The sequence below is a fragment of the Ascaphus truei genome, chromosome 12, assembly GCF_040206685.1.
Source record: "Ascaphus truei isolate aAscTru1 chromosome 12, aAscTru1.hap1, whole genome shotgun sequence".
Lineage (NCBI taxonomy): Eukaryota > Metazoa > Chordata > Amphibia > Anura > Ascaphidae > Ascaphus > Ascaphus truei.
This window is the reverse complement of record NC_134494.1, coordinates 15,905,629-15,919,777: the sequence shown is the minus strand read 5'-3', so window position 1 is coordinate 15,919,777 and position 14,149 is coordinate 15,905,629. Positions and strand designations below refer to the sequence as shown.

General features: G+C 44.8%; 2 long non-coding RNA genes across 2 annotated transcripts in view; both read right to left on the bottom strand.

Moving 5' to 3' along the window:
• The window catches only part of LOC142463805 (uncharacterized), a 31,491-nt gene extending 22,237 nt beyond the window's left edge, over positions 1 to 9,254 (bottom strand). The window contains exons 1-3 of the long non-coding RNA XR_012787500.1: positions 9,202 to 9,254; positions 1,186 to 1,361; positions 750 to 874 (exon numbers count right to left, since the gene is read on the bottom strand). This is a non-coding gene — a long non-coding RNA (uncharacterized LOC142463805). The remainder of the gene's footprint in view (positions 1 to 749; positions 875 to 1,185; positions 1,362 to 9,201) is intronic.
• A 1,680-nt stretch (positions 9,255 to 10,934) lies between these two features.
• The window catches only part of LOC142463923 (uncharacterized), an 80,891-nt gene continuing 77,676 nt past the window's right edge, over positions 10,935 to 14,149 (bottom strand). Inside the window, exon 4 of the long non-coding RNA XR_012787542.1 lies at positions 10,935 to 11,160. This is a non-coding gene — a long non-coding RNA (uncharacterized LOC142463923). The remainder of the gene's footprint in view (positions 11,161 to 14,149) is intronic.

Here is a 14,149-nt window from a genome sequence, read left to right as displayed (position 1 = left end):
GAAATATAAAGGGCTAGCAGGGAGAGCTGCAAAGGGGGGGGGGGGGTGTAGAAATGAATAATCGTGTTCCAGGACAGAGCTACAGAGTTGTTGTGGTTAAACTGAACACTGTTATATGAGGAGGAGGTTAAATGTCAGCAAACAAAGAAAATAAAGAGAGTGAAAAATGCCTAAGTATTGGCTGCCTAAGTATTTAGCCGCATTGAAGCATTTTATTCTTCAGTCCTGCGTGATTTCAATTCACTCTGTGCCAAGAATCTGAGATACCAACAAAATCTCGCACGTAGTGAAAAGGAAGCTTTCGATAAACTTAAAAACATCCATCAAATTATCATTAAACACGCCGATAAGTAAGGCATTACTGTTCTCCAGGACAAATGTGTTATTTTAAGGAGCCTTTCAGACTTCTGTGTGATGCCGGATCTCACCTGTGATCCTACAAAGGAGCACCAAATAATATATTAGAATCATCAACAGGAGGCTTTAAATGGAATATTATAACTAAGATCGAATACACATTTTTGTACATTGAACACCCTTGGATGACGATCTAATATCCCTTGTCCAAGGTTCACCAAAAACTTACAGACCCTCCAGATAAATCCATTATTTTCAGGGTGGGATCGATGACATCCGGCCTGTCCCAAAATGTTGGCCACTTTCCTCAACTTTACGTGGTCAAAATCAGGTCCCACCTGAGGGACACGCTGCATGTCATCGATTCCCTCGTTAAATGGTAAACATCTTACCTTTGGGCATCAAGTGATGTTGCCTCCTTGTACATCTGTATCGATCGCTCAAATGATATAATTATACCGTCCCTGGACGCAGCCCGCCAGCAACCATTTTTCAATCTGGGACCAGTTTGCCCACCCTTAATGCGCCAAAAAAGGACAAAATAAATACTGCGTTAAACAGACTGGATTCAAAGTTCGAAAAACATACTGTATCTGACACCCCCGAATATTCCCAAGGAATGGCAGGAGTAAGTCTCTGGTTGCCATAACTTTTTTTTCCAGCTCCTAACTATATATTATTTTGAAAGACTCTCTCAATCCATAACCCTAAACATAAAAGACAAAGCCATTACAAGACAAAGCCACTACAAATGGTACTTGGACACAGGAGCCAAACCATCCTCCCCTTTTTGAATCAGCAACAAAATCAATGCCGAACAAACCTCACCCTCCATGGGCCACCCCATACCATTCCTTGCAGTCTTTAGCTTATGCTTGAAGTAGAAGGTGCCAATACAACATTAACCCGCTCCATCACTTTGCTGGGCCAAAGCTCCACAGGTGAGCCAGACGGACCAACCCGGTGGCCTTTGCAGCAGGTATCAACCTCCGAAATAATGACAACTGTGAATGAGAAAGAACATCACAATCACATTAGTGGCCCCTGAAACGTGGCTAGCCCTGATGCACATATTATACTTCAGACAACGCAGGACGAAATGCCTATGGAAACGAACTACCAGGGGAGACGAAGCCAACAGATTATTTACAGCAACCACCACTCCCGTATTGTCCGACCGAAACACCATATGACTGTTGGCCAGCTCTTCCCCCACACGCTCACCGAAACCAGAACCCCAAAAAGCTCCAGGAAGACCAGGTTCCTAATAATGACATCCTTTCTCCAAGACTCTGGCAAACAACCTGCACACCAGCCTTACTATTGGAGTACTGTTCTTACCGAGCCGCCAACGCGGCAACCTTCACCGGCATCAAACCTTTGCAGAGCTGGGTGATACCCTGCACAATTGGTGCACTCATGGCTGAATTTACAGTTCGGTCTCCACCTACATAGCCCTTCATTGTATAGCCAACACACTCCTTTCTTTTCTCCAGCTGATGGCCTGGCATACCAGTTGCCACCAGCCCCTGTAGGAAAGGGGTGGAAATAAATGACATATTATCCCCATGCATTAACATGGAAATTTGAAGGGACACATGTTGAGAAAAAATAAGCAACTAATTAAGTTATCATATATAAATATCTTAAAATGTATTTTAATTGGATAAAAATAGAAAAAATCCTAACATATACAAAGTCAACGAACAGTGCATAGAAAAGATATACAAGAAAATAGAGCTACAATATAAAAAGATATACCAGGCTGACACCTAGGTAAGAAGAGACCCTTCAACAGGGTGTATTAATTAAAAGCTAATTGTATTTTTACTTTCCTCCCCGACCAATAGTGCTCATCATGTGTGTGTGTATTTATATATATATATATATATATATATATATATATATATCCAAACAAGAATGACCTAGGCGCAAGTGGAGACAAGAAAAACAAACATAGGGTAATACGTTTTAACAATTCCACCAAGTTTGCGCCAAATTATGCAAATATCTTTATGGGTATGTGGGAGGACCAGTTTATCTGGTCCAATCACGAATTTGGCGCAAACTTGGTATCATGGCATTGCTACATAGATGATATCCTACTGATTTGGGAGGGTAGTATAGATCTCTTGGAGGTATTTCTGGCAAGATTGAATAATAATCCATATAACCTCCAGTTCACAACTAAGTACAGTAAGACCCAGATTGAGTTCCTAGATTTACTCATTTATATTGATGAAGGACAAATCGAGACCAAAACATTTATTAAAAGTGTGGACACAAATAACTTTTTATTGGGAGACAGTGGACACTCAGAGAAGTGGTTAAACAATATTCCATTGGGCCAAATGCAAAGAATTAGACGCAATTGCACGAAGAGACATGAGTTTGATGAACAGGCAAAAGACGTAATGGTTAAATTTAACGATAGAAAATACAAAAAGGAAATAGTTGAGGATGCATATAGAAAAGTTTCCTTGATGGATAGGGCAGAGTTAATACAATATAAAATTAAAGATAAACAAAGAGGAGAAGAGGGGAAAACATCGGTTTCATTTGTAACTAGATATAGTAATTCGGCTAGGGATATTAGGAAAATCATACACAAACACTGGGGTATCTTACATAAGGACCCAATGTTGCAACAGGTATTGCCATCTAAACCTGAAATTATCTTTACTAGGGCAGCAAACCTCAAACAAAGACTAGCCCCTAGCTGTTTAAAAAAGGACACCTTGAAACCAGTTACGATAACCACTGGGTTTTTCAAGTGCCAGACGTGTAAAGGTTGCAAACTACATCCAAACTCTCAAAAGAGCTTTAAGACGATAAAGTCAGAAGTCTCACAAGTTACCTATGATATAAAAGATATGATTGACTGTAATTCGAGCTATGTGGTCTATTTGTTGCAATGTCCTTGCAACAAACAATATATTGGGAGAACTACAAGAAAACTCAAAATCCGCATAGCGGAACATGTAAGAAATATAGAAAAGGGCCTGCAACAACATAGTGTGTCGAAGCATTTGAAAGATTTTCCTGGTCAGGACCCCAAGGGTCTGAAATTTGTAGGCATCAAAAAAATTAGACCTAGTTGGAGAGGAGGGAACCCTGTGATTAAAATATCAAGACAGGAAACATACTGGATCTATGCCCTCAAAACTCTAACACCACTAGGTCTAAATATCGACATAGACCTAGGATCCTTTCTAAGAGATTAAGCTGTATACATGTTAAACATATAACTTACATTGAGTTCCAATTGTCATCTATGTGAATAAAGTACAGGCATACCCCGGTTTAAGGACACTCACTTTAAGTACACTCGCGAGTAAGTACATCTCGCTCAATAGGCAAATGGCAGTTCACGCATGCGCCTGTCAGCACGTCCTGAACAGCAATACTGGCTCCCTACCTGTACCAAAGCTGTGTGCAACCGGAGAGACTATAGAGCTTGTTACACATGCATTATTTACATCAGTTATGCACATATATGACGATTGCAGTACAGTACATGCATCGATAAGTGGGAAAAAGGTGGTGCTTCACTTTAAGTACATTTTCACTTTACATACATGCTCCGGTCCCATTGCGTACGTTAATGCGGGGTATGCCTGTAGTTTAGAATACTATATGAATAATGTCATCCCCTTTATATATATATATATATATATTATATCAGTGACAATTTAAGAACATTTTTTATTATCAGTCAAAATGTAGTTATGCGACCGGAATTGTCTTTATACGTCAGACTCTGTGATAAGTCTACCATCCATTATGTAACTAGGAATCATATATTCAAGGAAACATTACATACCCACCCCTATCTATGTCCATTATGTATAAGTGTCCGATTATATATATCTAATATGTTACGCAATAAGGCAATTGTATGTGAATTTTATGTACAAAAATAAGAAAAGTCTCTGATTCTTTATTTAAATTGTTCAAACTTAATACTGATGATAGTATTAATATACAGTAGGCTTATGAATACATATCCACAATGTTTTCGTGTAGATTATATTTGAAATTTACCATGTTTGCATATAGAATGAAATTCATGGCAGTTTCCCTTAAGAATTAATGTGTGTCTTTCAATCAGAAATCATAATAGAATTGGGTAAATCATTTCTGAAATTTACTTTGCGTGTTGTATAGAAATTGAAAAATATAAGGAATCCTCTTAAGCATTTGACTTTAAAAACCGGTGAGGAAATAATCTTAATTTAGAATTACTCCAATGATTTGTAGTGACTCTATTTTGACATAGAATACATAGTGTTGGTACTAATTTTATTATTGCACTCCTATAAAGTTTAAATAGTCCAGACCTTCTCTATTAAAAGGGAATATAGCAACTTCTATACCAGAGTCTATCCAAATTGGGGGACTTTAATGGTTAAGAATAAAGGTTAATCATTGATTGTTTTTTAAAAGTTAAGAGCCAAATTAGAAGTGTATCCATAATTGAATGCGTTTATACAATATTACAATATATCTTTTTATATGTTTTTACTATTAAATTGGTGGTATTAGAATTATTTGTTTCTGATAATTTGAAATAACGTAAAGATAAATATAACTTAGAATAGATGTTTCTCTGATGCATGATCTTAATAGTAAGTTTAATTGTTATGTAAATTTTTGCCAATTTTTTCATTAACTGGGCAGCCAGTCACATAATGGAGGAGGGTATTTAAACCCAGTATGAGGGACAGAGAGTGAGATCAGCCCCTGACGAAGCCTAACGGAGAAACGCGTAGGGCGTGGTTTATGTATTTGTAGAGTGAGCACAGGACATTTGGGAGCAGCAGACAGCAGTCAAACAGCTGTTGGTAGCGATCTGTACCGGCATATCTTTGCGGTACATGTTTTTTCACAAGGAGGATTGGGACGCAGATGGATCAGTGAGCCGGGGGATTTGGACGAAAATCCCGCGAGACGAAGTGACGTCATCACGCCGCCACGTGTTGCAGGACGGCCACAGAGGACAGAGGACGGGAGCAGCCGGAGGAGTGGTGAAGTCTGCAGACGGCCGGGAATTATATAAACAGAAGGGAGGGACTGCACAATCTGTACCCCTGAGTGGCGTGAGTATAACTAGCACATTAGGTGCAGTTAGAGAGACGCACGGGCCCTTACCAACAGGTCCTTAATCAACGGAGCCAATTTCTTTACCTAAGAGGTTGTGGACACTTATCAAAGTGCAGTCATAGAGTGTTTCTACGCCTCTGGCAGCCGGCCCTAATATTCTAAGTGGTCAATAGCACACTTTAAAGGACAACAACAAAGACTGTTCATAGATCCTCAAATACCCACCCCTGATGAGTGTGAGATGCTCTAAATTCTCAAAAGTTTTTATGAAAACTCACAAAGTGTGAGTATTTTACCTATGGTCATTTTATAACTAATTTTAAATAAACTGTGTTACACTATATGTGTGTCTCACTTCTCTTCCTACATGTGACATTACGCACGAGATTACGTTTCCTGCGGAAGACAAGCTGCTGGATGTTCCAGAATCTTCATTATAGTTCCAGATCCCAGAGTGGATACAAGGCCTGATTATATCTTACACACTGTAAGTGCATATCGTACCATCTGGTGGTGGAATTGTTAAAACGTATTACCCTATGTTTGTTTTTCTTGTCTCCACTTGCGCCTAGGTCATTCTTGTTTGGAAATCTTTCTATTACCAGCCCGTGGAACGGTAGACCTTTTGGCTGCAGACTGAGTTAGGGAAAGTTAGATTGTGAGGTAATATACCCTCCAGTTTATGTGGTAACAATAACATTTGTTAATCTCTGTGTGATTGCGCTCATTGTATTTTTCTGTTCTCTATATAGATTATATATATATATATATATATATATATATATAAATATAAAAGAGAGAGAGAGAGAGAGAGAGAGAGAGAGAGAGAGAGAGAGAGAGAGAGAGAGAGAGAGAGAGAGAGAGAGAGAGAGAGAGAGAGAAGCAAAGAAGCACAGGCACCATAGCGTTATACGGTATACAAAATAGAGGCCATTTAATAAGACACGCAGTCCCAAGGAATCGCACTTACAAGATTTAAAAAACAATAAGCATGTAAGAGAATAATCTCTAAGGGATTCGTCAGCTGGGTGGGAGGGGTCCAGTGTAAATACTCTGCCTGAGTAGATTGCAACTGTTGGAGCTTCTGACACACACCGCTGTGCTGTATAGATCAGCCTGATAACCCACATACTCCTGACGAAGCAGTGTGCGAAACGCGTAGAGTTAGAGTTTGGAGAGAATCTGCTCACTGAAGGACTGGCAATCTACTGCTGACACCAGACCCATTTTGGCTTCCTGCCCTCACCTGTGACGCGAAACCGGAAGTGACGCGACCGCAGAGACTGATGCGGAACTACACTGTGAGGTGTAAGTGAAAGGAAGCACCGGGCAGCAGCCTTACACTCCACCACCCTTCTATCGGCGGTTCTCTCCACCACCCATTGAATTTATGGAAAATGTGAGTTTCCTTAACATTTGTGACTAATACATATTTATAGTTTATACAGTATGCACTATTTGTGGTTTCTTTCACTTGCATATCATCCACTCCACTGAGAGGCATCCTGACCCCAGCTACACAAAGGGCTCCAGTCAGAGAGAGATGGATCTCTGACATGCAGTAATACAATACGATTTTTGTGAGTTCATTTCATTTATTGATTATCTTTTTAGCAGTGATCTACCATCTGCACTATATATATTTTTATTTTTTCACATATCACGAACTTATCCTGCGCTCCTCCTCAACCCCAAGAAAAGAAAATTCTACATCCTGGGACTTGGAACTGTCCCACCAGAGGAAGTTGAGCTGCACTTGTACACTTTTATTTCTATTATCACTTTGTGGTGTAAGGTTTATTGTGTGTATCTAAGGTGTGTCACTAATTACACCAATCTAATATTAATTGGGAAGCGCCCAGTCCATCCACATTCCCCACTCCCCCACCCACTGATAACCCACATGCAGTATAAATCCTTCAGTCAATGGAAGTTTCGGCTGCTAGCCGCGTGTGCAGCGTGAATAACAGGGCTCCACACAGGCAGAAGGCACCTCCTCTCTCCGTCGCGCGTTGACGTCACCACCTCGTCCCAACTAGTTTCGTCACTAACACGTGACTTCCTCAGGGGATCTATATTTACATTAGAGTGATAACAATATTAGTATTACAGTAAAGACTATTGTTATTTTATGCTATGTGTGTATTGTTATTGGGTCCTGTTAGGGGCAAATCCCACTCCGTTGGGATCCCTCCCAGGTGGAGGCGCTGCACCGAGTGGTAAAACTATATCGCCCCAGGCTCTCAGTGGCAGAGGCTCAGGCCCTGCAAGCCAAAAGGTTGAGAACAGCACTGGTAGCTTCCTGTGTACCGGGAGAAACAGGGCTACATATATATATGTAACGGGTATTTCCCCTACCTCAATCGTAGATAGAGTGCATGTGAGGGGGAACCTATATGTTACCAGGTGTGGTGCATATACCTGCAGGTTCACAGGAGGCCTGAGCCTCCGCTGATGGGAACCTGGGGTGAATCCATGCATCAGCAACAATAACTGTGTCACTCTATAACACTACTTCCCATGGGTGATAACCCCATACCATGTACCAAAGTCCCAAATGTCATCCACTCCCACCTAGGAGTGTATACCTCGTGCCCACCACCGTGTACCCCTACACCGTGTCCACAGTATAACCCTTGTCCCATGGTCAGCGCTGCCACTATGTGTGAGTACTCTGTAGTTGGTGAACTTAATTAACAATACCTGCCCAGTGCGGCTGCACCTAGGCGTTCAAAGGATCCTCAAAAAGGATCCGACGACCTCCTGGGCGACGTCCGGTTCCACCAGCGCGGTGCTCAGGCAGGGCTGTCCATTAGGATATGCTTCCGCTCTCTCTGCGGAGTAGGCCTGATCCCAGGCCTCGGAATGGGAAGCGCAGCGTCCGCTGTGTCCCGCACTGTGTACTGCTGACACTAAAAGGGGCAGGGTCCCTAACCTAGGGCCTGTCCCTGTAGTGACTCAATCTACTGAGTGGCTCAGGGCTAACTGGGGCCTAGGGGGCTGCTGGCCTAGTGCAGTGGGTCAATCCCTGAGAGCAGGGAGATACTGCAGCCCTATTGGCTCCCTGGCACCATGTGGGATACTCCTGAGGCTCATGGGACATGTAGTCCCTGCCCATAGCCTATCCTGATTGGTGGGGAATTCGCACGCTATCACTACGCATGCGCGAGCTAGCCAACGGCCTCCGCGACTATTCCTTCACTGCGCATGCGCAATGCAAAAGAAGATGGCGGCGCCCTGCACTGTCGGCCCGCTGCGGAGCCTCCGGAGCACCGGACCGCTCCCTGCTCGGCCCCCACCCTTCTGACATGCCGGCGGGTCTGCCGCTTGGCTCCAGCAGCACTTGCCATCTCCCCTGGCAACGGAGGTGACGGGGATCCGGGGCTACATATATATCTCACCCACACCTCCCTGCTACCTCTTCACCTGCCAATGGTGTTAACCTATCTACTGACTAACCTTAAAACTCTCCCCGCAATTCAAGCATCCCAATAGCTTGAACTCATAGCTACTGTCCCACACTCACAGTCTTTCTGGAGAAATGGGGACACCACTTCCCTCAGCAACACTACTCAGACTAGATCAGGCACAAATACAATATTGAGACGTAAATACAATGCAATGTAAGAGAAATCCCACGTAGCCACACTCTATAACACAGTGGTATCCAGCCTCTCTATAACCTCTTCACTGAGGAACACTTTGCAAGAAGAAACCGGAACAAATCAATGCATAACTCACTGTTGGTGTGTGGGATCCTGGCGCTGTCGGCGTGCTCCTACCGAGGTGCTGGCAAAGGACAAATGGAGAGAAGAAGGCGGGGCAGCTGCCTACGTCAGTGGAACAGAACGGGAATCCTCTGGAACAGCAAACTATAAATTTATTGGCACATAAACAGCAAAAAAAGTTCACTTTGACATGTTTCATGCGAGGGATCGCACTTTATCAAAGAGCACCGCCTTCTTCTCTCCATTTGTTCTTGGCCACACTCACAGTCACTCGTACCAATTATTGTGGCCAAGCACTGCCATCTACAGCACTTTTTTCCCTTTCCTGCTGTCTCCCATAATACCTCTTAGATTGTAAGCTCTTCGGGGCAGGGATTTCCTTTCCTATTTTCTGATTTTGCTGTGCTTATTGTATTATTATTCCCTGTACTGTATTCTTTGTGAAGCGCTGAGTACACTTTTGGCGCTATATAAATAAAGATACACATACATACATACATACGGACCTTCAGTGTCCGCAAGGACATCCTATTATTGCAGGAATTAATTAATTAACCTCATCTGCCCTGTTGTGTAGATATTTACTTTAAAAATTAAGCAACACTACAGTCGTATCTGAAAGAAACTCTAGCAACTTTGGAAGTATCGGAAACAGTAATCTGGCACGATGATTATAGGTTGGTTAATCTAGACGCGGAGTCTTCATACGGCCCTGGACTCCCTCTGCGGCCCGCGATGCCCTCCTTCTCCCCCAACCCCCCCCCAACCAACTCTGCCTATTAGGGAAGGATCGGCAGCAGTTTGATGCGATCCCCTGCAGCAGAGAGAGAAGGAACAGAGCTGAGGCCGGTCTGACTGCAGAGGGTGGGGGCGGGGTTAGTGACAGCGGAGCCTGTTAGTGAGAGCAGGAAGTGAGGTGCCTGCTGCCAGGGCCCAAGATGGCTCCCCCCCCCTCCAGCCATGCTCCACAGTGAAAGGTAGGACAACACCCCCCCCCCCCTGCAGCTGCTCCTCAGAGCTAGTGTCATTGTGGCAGTGTGGCAGTGCCTGTGCAGGTCAGTGTCTGTGTCTGTGCAGGTCAGTGTCTGTGCCTGTGCAGGTCAGTGTCTGTGCAGGTCAGTGTCTGTGCAGGTCAGTGCCTGTGCAGGTCAGTGTCTGTGCAGGTCAGTGTCTGTGCAGGTCAGTGTCTGTGTCTCTGCAGGTCAGTGTCTCTGCAGATCAGTGTCTCTGCAGATCAGTGTCTGTGCCGGTGCAGGTCAGTGTCTGTGCCTGTGCCTGTGCAGGTCAGTGTCTGTGCCTGTGCAGGTCAGTGTCTGTGACTGTGCAGGTCAGTGTCTGTGACTGTGCAGGTCAGTGTCTGTGACTGTGCAGGTCAGTGTCTGTGACTGTGCAGGTCAGGGTCTGTGACTGTGCAGGTCAGTGTCTGTGCCTGTGCAGGTCAGTGTATGTGCAGGTCTGTGCCTGTGCAGGTCAGTGTCTGTGCCTGTGCAGGTCAGTGTCTGTGCCTGTGCAGGTCAGTGTCAGTGGGTTGGGTGGGGGGGGGGGGGGAGTTTGATATGATGATGATCTGTGGGAGGGGGAGGGGGAGAGAAGATATGATGAGGGGTGCTGGGGGAAATATGATGATGATGATTTTACCCGTGCGGCCCAAATCAGTGTTCTTTGGAGCAGTTCGCCCCTTCTCACTTTACAAGTTGTGCAGGCCTGATTTTGACCCTAGCCGTGATAAATTATTTATGAGTTATTTTTAAGAGAAATGTATTTGGGACCCTGCTACCTATCAGAGTAGAACCTGGATCAATAATGTCCCTTGCTGACAATTTTTGATATTAATAATAAATTGTTCTGATGTCTCAAATGAAACACCCAGATGTAGTTTGTATCTGATAGGTTTATTAGTAAGGGTATGAGCCATTGGTTGTTCAGTCAGCACAGGCGAGAGCTTTGCAACAGAATCAAAGTAGTCTTCTTTCTGCAAACAGAAATAGAAATAGAAATAAACACAATAGTATAAATCAGGGGTGCGCAAACTATTCGCCCCTTCCTGCTCCCCCCTACCTTCCTTTCCGGCGTGCGGGGGTCATGTGATGTCACGGCATGACCCTGCGTTGCCATGGCGACACGTCATACAGCCGGCTGAAGCAAGGTAAATACAGTTTGCAGGGGCCTCACAGGATTCCCCCGGCATTAAATTAAATTAAAGAGCGCGGTGGCCTCTGCAACCGCCTACGCCCCCCCAGCAAAATCTCCCGCACGCCCCCCAGTTTGCGTACTGCTGGTATAAATAATGGGATAAATAATAAAAGAAAGCTAAATAGCGAAATTGAGAATATCAAAGAGTTTAGTTTTGAACAGAAAGTAAGGGTTATTAGCAAGGTCTGTGCCCTAGGTGAACCGTCAGTTCTTAAGTGCACATTAGAATTTTACTTTCTGTGCTTTCAGTTTAGCAGACGCAGAAAAAAGTTTCTTCAGCTCAATGTTTTGTGCAATTTCATGTTCTATTGACAGGGTGGATAGCCCAGCAAGTCTTTCTTGCATCATTGAGGAACCAATATATGTTTTGATCAACTTTACCTTGGAAAAGCTTCGTTCACCACTGGCAAAAAAAACCAGAGAGGGTCAAAAGGATGCGGAGAGCAATACAGGTGTAGGGGACATTATCTGTCGGCTAATTGTTGCATAGAAAGTTCAATACATCTCGAGGTGACTTTGGAACTAGTCTTGCAAAGGCTCGCAATTCACTGCACAAATCTGAAGCATCAACATCTTTGCATTCCCCATGTTGTAAAGCTTGCTCTAGCCTCAAGTAATGTCCATCATTTGCGTTGATGTTCTATTCGGCAAACTGTGAACTTTATAGTAAGGAAGCCAAGCACAGAACTAATTTGATGCATCTGTGTAAATCTTTCTTCAACCGATCTGTATGGCTGTGTTAAGGACTGCAAAATAATGTTCACTTTGAATTTGTCCTTGGAGCTCTGAATAGGCTCATCATCTGCTTCACGTGTGAACTGCTTCCTCCTCGTCCTAATATGGACCGGATCTGGGTCAAAGCCGGTATCTCCAAATCCTCAGCAAGTTCACATGTATCTACCAGTGTTTTCTCAAACCCTTAGGCCTTGACCCCGCTGCCTACTACAGCGTCCGAGCGGACGCTGCACGGACGAGAGCCCTCCCCTCAATGGCGCCGGGCCCGCTGCGAGGGGGGGCTGCAGCGCTGGGGCGAGAGTTGCTCCTGCTCTCAATAGAATTGAGAGCAGGACTCGCGACGAGCGATACGGCACGCCCCCCGGTGGTTCAGCCAATGAGGGCGAACCTGCCGGGTGACGTCATGGCCGCGCCCCGTCACTCCCCCGCCACGCCCCCCCGGTCTCTCTTCCTGCAGTGAGCTGCAGATCAGGGAATCGGCTGCACGCGCCGCCAATCTCGCGGGCGCGCGTTGCAGCGGAGTTACCGGGGCCTTAGCCTTAGGCCCGTAATATAGTGGGCGCACGGCACTTATAGTTGGCTGTGGTTAGTCAGCCATTGTATGCTAGGCCCGCGCGCACGGCAGAGAGCGTGAAGCCGGGCGATCGGGGGGAAGACTCCGAAAAGTATGTATTTGCGCTGCTACAGCTCAGTGTCTGCAGTGTGTGTATGTGTGTGTATGTATGTGTATGTATAAAGTTGCACAATATTAATAAATTATTTCTTCTCACAGCATGTCTTTTTCCCCAGCACACCTTCCTCAGTGACACACAAACACACAGTGACACACACACACACACACACAGTGACACACACAGTGACACACACAGTGACACACACAGTGACACACACACAGTACCTTCCAAGCCTGTCGCTCACAGCAGCACGAACCGCACACACGAAAAGTGTGCGTCACGTGCACAGACACGCGCACGCCCACTACATTACAGGCCTAAGTCACTCCTGAAGTCCACAAGAAACTTCTTGGTTTCTCTCATTTCCTTAATGGCATCGTGTACGTCAAATTCTTTCGCCTGAAGGTGTTTGTTAGTCATATTGATATGAAAGAGGATGTCATACCACACAAGAGAAGCCACAAACTGGAAACTAGAAATTCCTTCTGCAAGAGCTTGTGTGTCTACTCGTGAGGTATTGCCAGACGATCTTGTTAGTGTAGTGTCAACAGAGATTTCAATGAGTGCATCAGAGATATCACCCAGCTGACAGAGAGGAGGTTTCGAGGCATCAATTCAACTTTCTCATCTTGTTTCGCTCAATGGTTTCACTGAAAGTTGAGGCAAATGGTGCATTTAACTCTGTGCCCAGGACATACTTGAAAACGAGCGGTAACTCAATGTATTACAGCAAGGCCCCACTAATACGGCGGGTTCTGTTCTGAGGACCCGCCGGAAAGTGGAAACCGGCGATTTTCGTTAGGTGCGCATGCGCAGACCGGCAATGCGCCGCTCTGCGCATGCGCGACAGAAGGAATCCCCTCCATTCCGCGCATGCGCGACCCCTGGCCGGCCCGTTCTGCGCATGTGCGGTCATGGCGGCCCCCTACTCAGCACCGCCGTATCGGCGGATCGCCGAGAAGCGGGGCCCTGCTGCACTTCCTGGTAAAACATTTTAGAAATAAATAAATAATTAGACTTTCCCAACGACGTGCTGAAGTGATTAAATATACATGTACACATTGTACTAGGTCAAAGAAATCCGTTTCCTCCCAGTAGTACTTGGCAGCATTCTTAACAACCACATTGCAGGAATGTGCACTGCAAGGCATGTGAATTAAACTCCCGAATTCTTTGTGGCACACAATTTTCTTCCCCCTTCATATTGCTTCCGTTATCATAGCCTTGACCACGTGAGTTTTCAATAGGCAATGACATGTCTTGTAACTGGTGAAAGATCGTGTCCGTCACACCGCACCAGTTGTCTTCTTTAGTGGCAGAAATCCCAAGAAATGTTCCTTGATGCATACAGGCTCACAA